The sequence below is a fragment of the Pinus tabuliformis genome, chromosome 9, assembly GCF_031772625.1.
Source record: "Pinus tabuliformis cultivar Carrire ecotype Pingquan chromosome 9, CPIR1, whole genome shotgun sequence".
Classification (NCBI taxonomy): Eukaryota; Viridiplantae; Streptophyta; class Pinopsida; order Pinales; family Pinaceae; genus Pinus; species Pinus tabuliformis.
The window spans coordinates 1,883,227,442-1,883,243,194 of record NC_142307.1 but is presented as its reverse complement, the minus strand read 5'-3'; the positions used below and the strand labels follow the sequence as shown (position 1 = coordinate 1,883,243,194).

The window sequence follows — 15,753 nt, the reverse complement described above, 5'->3', positions numbered from 1 at the left end:
AAACATGATAACTTATTAATTAAACAATTTGAAAGATTTCAATATTGATTGGTATCCAAAACATAATAACTTAATTAATTAAACAAAACGTGGGTACAGAAATCCCAAGCGTTAAGAAATCTGGCCGACAACCCTCTTGAGGATACTAATAAACATGAGTTGCATTTGAGCCCTGAACTTCTGCAAAATAAAAAATTCCCAGACTTTTATATCAGAGTTAGAGAAAGAAGAACAACCCACTGCCATGAACCCTCCACTCTGCCCTGAGGGCTAAGCCGGGAAGCAAACCCAAACACACAACCCCCAGCAATGGATGTCGCAAGAGTTAAAAAGTACAGGTCATCTGTCAAACCAGGCACGTTATTGCATCCCTCTTCCCTAACAATGCATTGCTTGATGGCATCAATTGTATTCAAAAGGGCTGCCTGATAGCCCTCTTCCGATACAAAAAACTGATTCCCATACCTGGACTGCAGCTCACCGAAGAATTGATGAGGAACCCTGGAACCCATTATTAATCCTGTGCCAAAATTCAAGATATTTGGGAAGAGATGTCCTCTACTATAATCACAGTCCTGTCATCAGGGCGCCATAGGTCCCTGAAGGATTTATTTGAAGAAGATGGGGATGGCCCAGACCTTGTAAGGATTCTCATTTTCCACTCTGACTTGTCTTCCAAAGCCTGTAACTCTTGTGAAATCTTCACTACTTGGGCTGGAGATAAGATCCTGGCTATGTCAATAACATTGGTGAAGTTGTTGGGTAGTTGAAGGTCTGGGACTTTTATTGCTTCTGGCTCTTTTGAGGCCATGTTGGATTGAAAGTCTGAGTTCACGATTTGGGTAATTGCTAAAGATGGTGTCAACTGCACCTGCTGAATCAGAAAGGTGAACAAAAGCATGGATGCCATTGACAAAGTTTGCTTACCCACATCCTTGAGAATGTTGTTTTTGTGCTATGCATATATCAACTGAGAAACCCTAGTTTTTGAAGGTGATCTGAAAGGGGTTGAATTTGTGGGTTATTGAATCGGGTGTACATTGACTGACAGAGTATGAGTGTTTTAGGTGATTGAAGGTGGGCTTGTAATTGAAAATGGAGAGGAAAGATAATGACTTAAAATAGATAATGCAGCAGGAACTGAGTGGCATTTTAACTGGGGGTGGAGAAAGACTCAGAATGCTCTTGATGGTTGCTTGCTGAGGCTTGAGCTTGAGTTGCCATGAGATACTGGAGATGGGTCTAATCACGAAAGACCGAATGCACCAAAAATCTGAGCCACCTGATTCCACCTGTAAGGCCAGGCACACACCAGAATGAGGATACGTAGACTAAGAAACTACGACACTCAGTCACAGCAGGCACCGAGATATGCAGAACAATCCTAATTAAATGTACGAGGGAAAGCATTAGCGTTTTAGCGACCATCAATGGTGCCCTGAAATACCCACTGATAAACCAAGTGAACTGGTTGAGGTCTGTTATGATACCAAATGTTATGAAACCAGCTCAAGAAAAAGATAGATGAACGCCTTAGAAATAAGCCTCTTCGAGGGGGAAACCTCCTTTACATTACACAAATGAACAATTCTTTGATGATACAAATGAAAAGACCTCCTTTCTATATATAGGAGTCTAAGGGATCATAACATAATCAGAGCCAACATAACAATAATAATGTAAGGGCATAATAATAACAATAGTGGGCTTCTATGGGGCACAATAGTAACAATATGGGAACTAAATGGGTACATCAATATAATAAATGGGTTGTACTAATAACAATAAGGGGTTACACTAGTAGTATAGGGGCCTAACATGCCCCTCTCCTTCAAAAAGCGTTGTCCTCAACGCTTAAGTAGTTCTTGATGCTTCTGTATAAAATTCTTGTCCTCCCTTGTGGAATCTTCAGCGGGTAAGTTCTTCCACTCGATGAGATACTCTGAAATTGATTGATTTCGTAGCTATCGTGTTCTTGTTTCTGTGACTGCTCCAGGTTCCAATATGATTTTTCCTTCCTCTTCAATTTCTGGCAATATTGTTTGAATTGGGATCTTTTGCAACTTTTGAATAAGTGGCCATACTTCTTTGTCCTTCTTCCATTCATCCCTTGCTTCATTTATCCAATCTGGTTAGATAATAGAAATAGCACAAAACAATGCTTCCACATCCTCATCCTTGAAGAGTCTTCCCATTCGGTAAGGTCTCCATTTTTTAAGTGCATATAGTATTGCCAACATTTCCTTCTCATAAATAGCTTGCTTGAGATGTAGCAGTAAAAATATCCAATCACCTACATCAAAACATTTTTCACTATGATGTTGATCTACCTGTTGTTTCGTTTGATTTTGCACCAAAGTGGCGTTATCCTTTAAAATTTGGAGAACTTGTTGTTGATGCTTGATGTGATCTTTCACTGCTTGAACCTTTTTCTTCTTGATATGTCCTTCTATCTCTAGAGTTTGAGGAGTGGTAATTTCTTCCAATCCTTTACAAGATATGGTCGGATTCATTTCTTGATGCTCGATGTGATCTTTCACTTCTTGAACATTTTTCTTCTTGATATGTCCTTCTATCTTGATAATTTGAGGAGTGGTAATTTTGACCAATGAATTACAAGATATGGTTGGATTCATTTCTTCTTTCTCGATGTGATCTTTCACTTCTTGCACATTTTTCTTCTTGATATGTCCTTCTATCTTGAGAGTTTGAGGAGTGGTAATTCTTGCCAATGCTTTACAAGATATGGTCTGATTCATTTCTTCTTTCTCTGGGGTGGGGTCCTGGCATATATCTTCTTCTTTTGATGTTTCTTGATCCTTTTCTTCCTCCTCTTCATATTCTATGTAAAATAATTTCTTCTTAGCACACTTATGACCTTTAGTGCATTTGCTATCACAATTGTAACAAAGCCCTTTTTCTCTTTTTTCTTCCAATTGTTGTGGTGTAACCCTTGTAGGTTGTGGAAGGCTAGGATAAACAACACTTCCATCTTTACAGTTGTGAGGGGTATGCTTCCTGGTTTCCATAATTTTTCTTTCCAATATGTGACAAATCCCTTTTACTCTTTCCAATTGTTGTGGTGTTGCTCTAAAGAAGGTGTTGCTCTTTGTATCCTCATAATGTGCTATCATTTCCTCTGTAAAATTGACCACGTAACAAGTTGTTTACGAAAACAAAGCCCTTCATACCATAAAAATTAATCCGGTTCTAAATATGAAGATGCAATACATACCTTTTGTAACAGTGGTACACCATGTAGATCAAAATATTGCTCCATCTGAAGTATCCAATTTACCGGATCCTTGCCATCAAACTTCCTCATCTTTCTTTTTCTTGATTTTAGGAGCTCGATATTGAAACAACTGTAACTCTGTACTTTCAGATCTGTAAGTTCTGAAATTGCGACCTGTAGTAACCCTCTGTGTCCTCTTTCCAATGCCACCAGTCTAATCCAAATTGGATTCTCCAAGAAAGAGTTATGCACAATCTCCCAAGATGACCTGATTATAGACCTTTCCAGAAGAGCGAACTTGTATGAAGTGCCACGTGTCACTGTTTCAACCTTTGGTACTAAAAATATATATACAAGAAACTACAGTTCGTCCTCTTTCTGTACCTTCTTACAAAATTTCAATCCAATGCTTAGAGAGAAAGTTATGTCAATTTTCCCCACGTCACCTATTTGGAATGTAATTCAGGAGTCTGCAAAAAGACCAACTTCCTCAGATCATATCTTCAAAACTATAGTGCGAAAAGCTCTGAAATTTGGACATGAGATTCAGCGCGATTTCTTCTCAAATGGTTTTTTTTTAAGCTTCTAAAACGTCACAAAAAAAAAGTTGTAGCGAAAATGCCACGATAACCTGTTTGGAGCAGTGAAACCCTAGAATCCAAAGCTCTGATACCAAATGTTATGAAACCAGCTCACAAAAAGATAGAAAAGATACATGAACACCTTAAAAATAAGAATCTTCGAGGGGGCAACCTCTTTTACATTAAACAAATGAACAATTCTTGGATGATACAAATGAAAAGACCTCCCTTCTATATATAGGAGTCTAAGGGGTCATAACATAATTAGAGCCGACATAACAATAATAATGTAAGGGCACGATAATAACAATAGTGGCCTTCTATGGGGCACAATAGTAACAATATGGGCACTACATGGATACATCAATATAATAAGTGGATTCTACTAATAACAATAAGGGATTACACTAGTAGTATAGGGACCTAACAAGGTCATAAAGCCACAACTAGTTAAGGCTTACACCATGGCTACAGGTAGCATAAATGAAAAAAAGTAAATAGGGGAGTTATTTTTCTGAGACAAGGATTAATAATCCATACCGATAGATACATAGCACACTTGAAGAGAAGTTGCTCTTGGTTCCATTGGTATAGTTTGGTGAATTCCATTCCACTGTGGATACCCTAAACAGCCAGAGAAAAATAGTTTGCATGATAACCAAACACGTTCCTTTGAGGAACACAAAACAAAAATAACAAGGAATTGAGGGAAAAACGATAAATGCAGACCTGAGAGTTTTCACCACGATGGTAATGGAATCCATTGTTCTCTTGTCCCACGAATACTTGAACCAGCTCGACGATACCAGCACACATCCTCTGGCACATCCAAACCCATGAAAATTAGACGAGGTGGTAATTCCCATACCACGGGAATGTAAAATGAAGTAGTAAACACAAGAATGACATACCTATAAGCTATAGGGGAAGGCCTCATTGCCATACATTTAGAAAATTCATGAGTTTGGAGTAACCACATCCTGAAATAAAAAACGATATAATGCCTGCAATAAAGGTTTATTTTACACAAATCAAAACAAAATTTATTCTCTGCTAAATGTAACTAAAAGCAGAATAACATAATAACAGGGCTGTTGAGCACAAAGAATGTCAGACTTGGGAACTTTATAGCTAATTACAGTCACTACAGATCATGGTGGATATGTGAAGGAGACCCATTAATCGATGCAGTCCTACATGATCATTGTCAGTGTTATATCTCCATTTCCTTCGATGCAAATAGTTGATTAATAGTCCCATATAAGAGAGACTGGTTCAGATATGCCATAGGGACAACCCATAACATAAGGCTACGTTGAAAAAAATTATAAGCAGCCATTGCAACCCTCCTAAGGATACTAATAAACATGAGTTGCATTTGAGCCCTGAACTTCTGCAAAATAAAAAATTCCCAGACTTTTATATCAGAGTTAAACCATTTTTTCTCAATAGGTGATTTTACAAAGATGGATGTCAGATAAAAAGCAGCAGCTGCTCCTAAAAACCCTAAGTTGTTCTTTACCAAAGGCTCCCAATCCAAAGTTCTCCCCACAATTGGAAGTATCCCAAATGAAGCAAATAACAATAACTACAGAGGAGAAAGAAGAACAACCCACTGCCATGAACCCTCCACTCTGCCCTGAGGGCTAAGCCGGGCAGCAAACCCAAACACACAACCCCCAGCAATGGATGTCGCAAGAGTTAAAAAGTACAGGACATCTGTCATGTTAGGATATTCCGACACATAGGATATAGTTAAGTTCAACTTGGTCTAGTATAGAGTTAGGTAAAGTGTCCTTCTTTACCGTTGTACATTTTGTAACTTACAAACCGACGGTCACGATATGTAGTGATCCGACGGTTCACTCTCACCTCGGTATTACCGACACTTGATCCATGGCTTGACACCCGATTGGTCCATGAGTTCTATTTAAAGCGCATGGAGGGTCATTGTTCGAGTAATCCGTGCATGAGAGAAGCTTATGTAAATTTTCATTCTTTGATTAATAAATTGCCTGTAGTACCCACGTTGGGACAGGCCGTGGACTGTTTCCCTCTTTGAGGGTCGCGTCCGTTGGTGATCCAAATCTGAAGCCGGTAGAACTGCATGCGGCTGTCGTTTCCTAGATCTGCTGTTTTTGACTGCTTTCGGGCCGAGAGGACTGCTCTGTTGCGTTCGGAGCATCTGTTCCAGTGAGGAACCCCTTTCGTTTCACGCGAAAAGGTTTCCGGTAGCCCTAGCTGCGTCATTTTTCAGATCGGGAGGTATACAGTGTTTTTTGCAGTTTACTGTTATTTTCTCTCTGCTTATTTCGGTTTCGGTTTATTTAGCCTTTTTTTTTAACCGGATCTATACCTTTCATTTCTGCGTATGCTCTTTGCCCTGCGACTCTGTGCGATCTGGGCAAATCAGAAACAGAAAGGAAGGATTTTTCTCATGCGTATGCTCTTTTCCCTGCACCTTAGTGTGATCTCGGAAAATCAGAAACATTGAGAAAAATATTTAGTTTTTCGGCTAAAGCTAACTTTGAGATTTTTTTAAAAATTTCTAGTTTTTTGGCTAAAGCTAACTTCGAGCCGCAAGGTTCGTTTTTCTTTGCATATTCGTGTTGGGTTTTGTGTTTTGTGTTTTGTAGGGAAAAAGAGCTTTCTCAAGGCAAGCACGCAAACCAAGGCCCCCCCCCCCCCCCCCCTCTCTCTCTCTCTCTCTCTCTCTCAAATTTTTTGTATAGATCAATTGGTTCAAAGCTATTTTAAGAGAGTAGAGGTCTTGGGTTCAAGTCTCCATTTTGTGGGGGCGGATTTTTTCATTCCCGCACATTCGCGCACTTTGCCGGCAACGTCAACAATTTTTTTTTCAAAAAGCCATAACTTCTTCATCCGGAAGCCTTTTTCAGAGCCGTTTTTTTTAAAACCGCCTATTTTTTCGAGATCTATCCATTGGAACACTTACTTTCAGCATCTTCAGCTTCAGTTTTTTTTAAAAAAATGGAAAGTCCATGCCAAGTCATTCTTGACAGCACTAACTACTTCCAATGGGTAGCCTACATGGAAGATTTACTTAGAAGTAAAGGTCTCTTCAGAATAGCCACAGACCAAGAGAAGAAACCAAAAGATGAAGACAAGGCTGCAAAATGGGAAAATAGACAAGATCAAGCACGTGGTTTGATAGGGATGTCTATTTCTCCTGATCTTAGATTCCACATTGCAGAACTTGAGACTCCTCATGAAGCATTAGAAAAACTCGCTAAAGTTTTTGGGATTAAAAATGAAATTAGAGCCCATCAACTTGAAAATGAGTTGCTTACTTTGGATCCTAATAATTTTTCTTGCATTGAAGATTTCTTGTCCAAATTCAAGACCCTTAGATATCTCTTGGAAGGTGTTAAAGTTAAGAAAGAAGATGGTAACCTTATTTATTCCATCCTTACTAAGTTGGGACCAGCCTACTCTGTATTTGTTTCCACTTTCCATTCTACAAGGGAAGCTTTCATTTGTCAAGGAAAAGACTACAAGGCCCCTTCCTTTGACTCCTTTTGTGATTCCTTAATAAGAGAACAAGAAAAACTCTTACACCTTGGTCTTCTTAATCTTGGAAACTCTTCCACGAAAGCGTTAGCCGCCCAGCAGCAACCAAATTCAAAGAATCCTAAGTCATATCCTCAAAAGAATGGTCCTAAACCAACTCAGCCTCAAAATGAAAGATCATTTCAGCAAAATGATAAGACCAATAAAAACAAATGGAAGAAGACTGATAGACATTGTAACTTTTGTAATCGAGATGGCCACTTAGAATCTAAATGCTTTAAGAAGATGGAAGCCTTGGAAGCCGCAATGAAGAAACATAACATCCATGTGGAGCCTACTTCAACTTCAACTTCCGGAATGGCACTTTCTGCATGTCATTGTCAATCATCTCAGTCTGGTTATGCATTAAATGTATCTTCTTCTTCTTCTCATTCTCATGAGTGGCTCATTGATTCTGGAGCCTCTTATCACATGGCCAAAAACCAAGCCATGTTTTCTTCTTTAAATGATTGTAACACCAAAAATATATATGTTGGTGATGATAGATCTCTTAATGTTGTAGGGACTGGAACTGTTCATCTAGACAATGGTCAGTTTAATGATGTATTATGTGTTCCAACCTTATCCTGCAACCTTCTATCTGTCTATCAGATAACTCATTCAGGTGAAGGTAAAATTGTTGAATTTTCACCTCATGATGTTGTAATCAAGGATCTAAAAGATCCTAAACAGATTCTAGCTACTGGTCTTGCTGATGATTCCACAAGGTTGTATAAGTTTCACAACTTTGGGTCATCCAATCTTCCCTCAGTATTTGTTGCTCATAATGATGAAGTGAGCAAACTTTGGCATGAGCGATTTGGTCACTTAAACTATCGCTCCCTTCAGCATCTATGTAAAGAAAATATGGTGACAGGTCTTCCTATGGTATCTTGCAGAGATGGTGTTTGTTCCGGATGTGTACTCGGAAAACATCATCGGGACAGTTTTGACAAACGTGCCTCTTGGCACGCCTCAGCCCCTTTACAGCTTGTGCACAGTGATTTATGTGGTCCTCTTCCTGTTGCTTCATTCTCTGGCTGCAAGTACTTCTTAACTTTCATTGATGATTTCTCCAGACGCACTTGGGTATACTTCTTAAAACTCAAGAGCGAAGTATTTAACACATTTTTGGCCTTCAAAGCCTTTGTTGAAAAACAATCTGGACATCAAATTCTTAAGCTAAGAACTGATAATGGTGGAGAATATGTTAAAAACACATTCATCAACTTTTGCACCGAAAATGGAATTCAAATGCAACATACTGTTCCATACACTCCACAACAAAATGGTGTAGCTGAAAGGAAAAATCGCACCTTAAAGGAAATGGCTAATTGTATGCTGCAATCTAAAGGACTCAGTCTTAGTTTTTGGGCCGAAGCAATTAATTGTGCAAATTATATAATCAATCGCACTCCTACTAAGGTTCTAGAGAATATCACTCCAGAAGAAGCTTGGAGTTCCATTAAACCAGATGTAAGTCACTTTCGTGTGTTTGGAAGTGAAGCATGGGCCCATATTCCAGATGAAAAGCATAAAGCTTTAGAACCTAAGAGTGAGAAATGTACTTTTGTTGGATATTCTGAAGATGTAAAAGGTTATAGACTTATTCCATTTAAGTCCAAAAATGTTATCATTAGAAGAGATGTAAAATTTGATGAAAATAAATCGGCCTGCGAGCCTAGTCCGGCGGATGTGCCACCTCTTCCTATCTCTTCTACTTTTGAAAACATTTCTTCTTCAGATGATGAAAGCGAGGATGATAATCCTCCCCCACCTTCTCAGGATCCTCAACTTCCAAGATGGGTCCGTGCTACTCGGGATGCAGCAGGTGATCTTGCCGGTGATCCTACAGATCAGCGACGTACACGTTCTCAGTTTGAAAGAGCCTCTTCTTTACTGGCTCAAGCTCCAGTAAATCATGATCCTGACACTTTTGCAGAAGCTTCAGGCCATCCACATTGGGAAGCAGCTATGAATGAAGAATATCATTCATTGATGACAAATGATACATGGGATCTTGTTCCTCTACCAAAGGGACGCAAACTTGTTAGATGTAAATGGGTTTACAGAACCAAGTATGGACCAGATGGGAAAGTTGATAAACATAAAGCTCGTCTCGTTGCTAAGGGCTTTTCACAGGTTGAAGGCATTGACTACACTGAAACCTTCTCCCCTGTTGCCAAAATGAACTCTATCCGCCTTGTTCTTTCCCTTGCTGCCTCTTTAAAATGGGAAGTCCATCAGATGGATGTTAAATCTGCCTTCTTGCATGGGGACTTGCAGGAAGAAATCTATATGGAACAACCCATTGGCTTCATACAAACAGACTCCAGCCTTGTTTGTCGACTTAAGAAATCCCTTTATGGCCTCAAGCAAGCTCCTCGGGCTTGGTATGCCAAAATGGATAGCTTTCTTTTAGAATCTGGCTTTTCTAGGTGTCATTCTGACAATACTGTCTACACCAAGAAAGTGGGCAACTCTCTTATCATCCTTGTTCTTTATGTTGATGATCTTATTCTTACTGGTAGTGATCCCAACCTTATAAACCATGTGAAGTCCAGCCTTAAAAAGAAATTTGAAATGACAGACTTAGGACACTTACACTATTTTCTCGGTCTTCAAGTCTTGCAATCCAAGGAGGGTATTTCCCTTTCCCAGTCCAAGTATGCTTGTGATATTCTTCGTCATTTTCACATGGAAGACTGTAAGCCAGCCCCTTCTCCCTTTCAGTCTGGAGTCAAACTTTCAGTCTCTTGTACTTCTCCTGAAGTTGATGCTACCTTATACCGTCAACTTGTAGGAAAACTCTTGTATTTAACCCATACTCGTCCTGATCTTTCCTTTGCTGTTGGCCTTGTTGCTCGTTTTATGCAAAACCCCCGTGAAAGTCATTGGAAAGCAGCTAAAAGAATACTTCGTTATGTTCGAGGTACAGTACAGTTTGGGATTCATTACAGTGCCAAAGCAGCTCCTCTATTAGTTGGTTTCACTGATTCTGATTGGGCTGGTGACCCTGATGATCGGAAGTCTACTGCCGGTTATGTCTTCACTCTTGGTTCAGGACCTATTACATGGGCTTGTAAGAAACAGGCTGCCATTTCTCTTTCGTCAGCAGAAGCAGAGTATCGTGGTGCCGTGGAAGCTAGTAAGGAAGCCTTGTGGCTTCGTCAGATCCTATCAGAGTTTGGCTTTGAGCAGCAGCATCCAACCACACTTTGGTGTGATAATCAAAGTGCCATTCAGCTATGCAAAGATCCAGTCCAGCATCAGCGCAGCAAACACATTGAACTACACATGCACTTCATCAGAAAGCTCATTCATGACCATGTTCTTGAAGTGCAATATTGTTCAACAGATGATCAGGTTGCAGACATCTTCACAAAGGCTCTCACAGAGGCGAAGTTCACTAAACTTCGATATATGCTTGGAGTTCAGGAAGTTGTCACTAAGGGGGGATAGGCTCTAGTGCCTCCTTCCTTCTCCTATTGTGTCATATTTGTAAATCCTTCAATCCTATCCCAAGTTGTTCTTAAGGGGGGATGTTAGGATATTCCGACACATAGGATATAGTTAAGTTCAACTTGGTCTAGTATAGAGTTAGGTATAGAGTTAGGTAAAGTGTGTTTCTTTACCGTTGTACATTTTGTAACTTACAATCCGACGGTCACGATATGTAGTGATCCGACGGTTCACTCTCACCTCGGTATTACCGACACTTGATCCGTGGCTTGACACCCGATTGGTCCATGAGTTCTATTTAAAGCGCATGGAGGGTCATTGTTCGGGTAATCCGTGCATGAGAGAAGCTTATGTAAATTTTCATTCTTTGATTAATAAATTGCCTGTAGTACCCACGTTGGGACAGGCCGTGGACTGTTTCCCTCTTTCAGGGTTTTAACCACGTCAAAAATACTGGTGTATTGATTTGAGATCTAGTTGTGAGCGGTGTCCTTTTGGTGTTCTTTCTGAGGAACTTACCCTGTAAATTCCTACATGTCAAACCAAGCACGTTATTTCATCCCTCTTCCCTAACAATGCATTGCTTGATGGCATCAATTGTATTCAAAAGGGCTGCCTGATAGCCCTCTTCCGATACAAAAAATTGATTCCCATACCTGGACTGCAGCTCACCGAAGGACTGACGAGGAATCCTGGAACCCACTGTTAATCCTGTGCCGAAATTCAAGATGTTTGGGGAAGAGATGTCCTCTACTATAATCACAGTCCTGTCATCAGGGTGCCATAGGTCCCTGAAGGATTTATCTGAAGGAGATGGGGATGGCCCAGACCTTGTAAGGATTCTCGTTTTCCACTCTAACTTGTCTTCCAAAGCCTGCAACTCTTGTGAAATCTTCACTGCTTGGGTTGGAGATAAGACCCTGGCTATGTCAATAACATTGGTGAAGTTGTTGGGTAGCTAAGGTCTGGGACTTTTATTGCTTCTGGCTCTTTTGAGGCCATGTTCGATGGAAAGTCTGAGTTCAGGATTTGGGTAATTTCTAAATATGGTGTCAACTGCACTTGCTGAATCAGAAAGGTGAACAAGAGCATGGATGCCATTGACAGAGTTTGCTTACCCACATCCTTGAGAATGTTGTTTTTGTGCTGTGCATATATCAACTGAGAAATACCCAGGTTTTTGAAGGTGATTTGAAAGGGGTTGAAGTTGTGGGTTATTGAATCGAGTGTACATTGACTAACAGAATATGAGTGTTTTATGCGATTGAAGGTGGGCTTGTAATTGAAAATGGAGAGGAAAGAGAATGACTTAAAAGAGATAACGCAGCAGGAACTGAGTGGCATTTTAACTGGGGATGGAGAAAGACTCGAAATGCTCTTGATGGTTGCTTGTTGAGGCTTGAGCTTGAGTTGCCATGAGATACTGTAGATGGGTCTAATCACGAAAGACTGAATGCACCAAAAATCTGAGCCACCTGATTCCACCTGTAAGGCCAGGCACACACCAGAATGAACCAGTAGAGTTTTGTAAGTTTAGTCAAAGATGGACGAATACTTCCTGATAAATCATTTGAATTCATGTCCATACCAAAATAAACGAGGATTCAAAGTGTTATGTTCATTGAAAATAATCTATGACATCCAACTAAATATTTGATAAACAGGAATATTTTTGGTGGAATTTTACAGAGTGCGATGGTGTTTGAATTTTAATAGAAAAGAGAATTTTTATACACGTTGTTACCCAAGATCAAAACAATTGACATTCTAAAGGGAGAACTATTTTCTTAATGTGATTAGGCTGATAAACAAAATTAAATTCTTCGTCTTTTGTTGGGAGAGACGCTTTATATATAATGTACTAATTCTCTTTAATGTTAACCACCTCCATAATGTGATTAAGGTAAAATAATCAATTATTTACCAAAGTATTAAATTTCTAAACTAATTCTCTTTAATGATAACCACCTCCATAATGTAATTAAGGTAAAATAATCAATTATTTACTAGAGCATTACATGCCAATCTTACTGCATTCATCATTTAAACATATTTAACCCAAAAACTTGATTAAATAAAATATTTTTTGAAAAAGAATGTGTCAACTTATCACAAAAATGTACTCAGGTACCCCATCTACAAAAAGCCATTCACTATTTCATGAAAGTTTAAAATGTAAAATATTTAATAGTCGCACCATATTGAGCTAAATTTTGCAATCATAATATAAAAACTATAAAAATGATGTAGCATAAAAATAATCAGAAAGATCGTCTTACAGTGATTCGAAAGATTTCAAGATTGATTGGTATTCAAACATGATAATTAATTAAACAATTTGAAAGATTTCAAGATTGATTGGCATCCAAAACATAATAACTTAATTAATTAAACAAAACGTGGGTACATAAATCCCAAGCGTTAAGAAATCATTGATTGGTATCCAAACATGATAACTTATTAATTAAACAATTTGAAAAATTTCAATATTGATTGGTATCCAAAACATAATAACTTAATTAATTAAACAAAACGTGGGTACAGAAATCCCAAGCGTTAAGAAATCTGGCCGACAACCGTCCTGAGGATACCAATAAACATGAGTTGCATTTGAGCCCTGAACTTCTGCAAAATAAAAAATTCCCAGACTTTTATATCAGAGTTAGAGAAAGAAGAACAACCCTCTGCCATGAACCCTCCACTATGCCCTCAGGACTAAGCTAGGCAGCAAACCCAAACACACAACCCCCAACAATGGACATTGCAAGACTTAAAAAGTACAAGTCATCTGTCAAACCAGGCATGTTATTGTATCCCTCTTCCCTAACAATGCATTGCTTGATGGCATCAATTTTATTCAAAAGGGCTGCCTGATAGCCCTCTTTCGGTACAAAAAACTAATTCCGATACCTGGACTGTAGCTCACTGAAGAATTGACGAGGAAGCCGGGAACCCACAGTTAATCCTGTGCCGAAATTCAAGATGTTTGGGGAAGAGATGTCCTCTACTATAATCACAGTCCTGTCATCAGGGCACCATAGGTCCCTGAAGGATTTATCTGAAGGAGATGGGGATCGCCCAGACCTTGTAAGGATTCTCATTTTCCACTCTGACTTGTCTTCCAAAGCCTGCAACTCTTGTGAAATCTTCACTGCTTGGGTTGGAGATAAGACCCTGGCTATGTCAATAACATTGGTGAAGTTGTTGGGTAGCTGAAGGTCTGGGACTTTTATTGCTTCTGGCTCTTTTGAGGCCATGTTGGATTGAAAGTCTCTGTTTAGGATTTGGGTAATTGCTAAATATGGTGTCAACTGCACTTGCTGAATCAGAAAGGTGAACAAGAGCATGGATGCCATTGACAAAGTTTGCTTACCCACATCCTTGAGAATGTTGTTTTTTTGTTGTGCATATATCAACTGAGAAATACCCAGGTTTTTGAAGGTGATCTGAAAGGGGTTGAAGTTGTGGGTTATTGAATCGGGTGTACATTGACTGACAGAGTATGAGTGTTTTATGCGATTGAAGGTGGGCTTGTAATTGAAAATGGAGAGGAAAGAGAATGACTTAAAAGAGATAATGCAGCAGGAACTGAGTGGCATTTTAACTGGGGGTGGAGAAAGTCTCAGAATGCTCTTGATGGTTGCTTATTGAGGCTTGAGCTTGAGTTGCCATGAGATACTGGAGATGGGTCTAATCACGAAATACCGAATGCACCAAAAATCTTAGCCACCTGATTCCACCTATAAGGCCAGGCACACACCAAAATGAGGATACGTAGACTAAGAATCTACGACACTCGATCACAGCAGGCACCGAGATATGCATAACACTCCTAATTAAATGTACGAGGGAAAGCATTAGCATTGTAGCGACCATTAATGGTGCCCTGAAATACCCACTGATAAACCAAGTGAACTGGTTGAGGTCACAGAGCCACAACCAGTCGAGGCTTACACCATGGCTACAGGTAGCATAAATGAAAAAAAGTAAATAGGGGAGTTATTTTTCTGAGACAAGGGTTAATAATCCATACCTATAGATACATAGCACACTTGAAGAGAAGTTGCTCTTGGTTCCATTGGTATAGTTTGGTGAATTCCATTCCACTGTGGATACCCTAAACAGCCAGAGAAAAATAGTTTGCATGAGAACCAAACACGTTCCTTTGAGGAACACAAAACGACAATAACAAGGAATTGAGGGAAAAACGATAAATGCAGACCTGAGAGTTTTCACCACGATGGTAATGGAATCCATTGTTCTCTTGTCCCACGAATACTTGAACCAGCTCGATGATACCAGCACACATCCTCTGGCACATCCAAACCCATGAAAATTAGACGAGATGGTAATGCCCACACCACGGGAATGTAAAATGAAGTAGTAAACACAAGAATGACATACCTATAAGCTATAGGGGAAGGCCTCATTTCCATACATTCAGAAAATTCATGAGTCTGGAGTAACCACATCCTGAAATAAAAAACAATATAATGCTTGCAATAAAAGGTTTATTTTACACAAATCAAAACGAAATTTATTCTCCGTTGAATGTAACTAAAAGAAGAATAACAAAATAATAGGGCTGCTGAGCATAGAGAATGTCAGACCTGGGAACTTTACAGCTAATTACTGTCACTACAGAGCATGGTGGACATGTGAAGGAGACCCATTAATTGATGCAATCCTGCATGATCACTCTCAGTGTTATATCTCCATTTCCTTCGATGCAAACAGTGGACTAATAGTCCCATATAAGAGAGACAGGTTTAGATATGCCACAGGGACAACCCATAACATAAGGCTACATTGAAAAAAATTATAAGCAGCCATTGCAACCCTCCTGAGGATACTAATAAACATGAGTTGCATTTGAGCCCTAAACTTATACAAAATAAAAAATTCCCA

General features: G+C 39.4%; 2 long non-coding RNA genes across 2 annotated transcripts; both read right to left on the bottom strand.

The window, feature by feature from the left end:
- Positions 1 to 1,112: 1,112 nt before the first annotated feature.
- LOC149156446 (uncharacterized) lies at positions 1,113 to 15,277 on the bottom strand. Its single transcript, XR_016262234.1, has 3 exons — positions 15,068 to 15,277; positions 14,879 to 14,962; positions 1,113 to 1,292 (listed from the first exon to the last, which is right to left on the bottom strand). It is a non-coding gene; the product is annotated as an uncharacterized LOC149156446 (long non-coding RNA).
- LOC149156447 (uncharacterized) lies at positions 4,316 to 4,756 on the bottom strand. Its single transcript, XR_016263026.1, has 3 exons — positions 4,728 to 4,756; positions 4,546 to 4,635; positions 4,316 to 4,440 (listed from the first exon to the last, which is right to left on the bottom strand). It is a non-coding gene; the product is annotated as an uncharacterized LOC149156447 (long non-coding RNA).
- Positions 15,278 to 15,753: the final 476 nt, after the last annotated feature.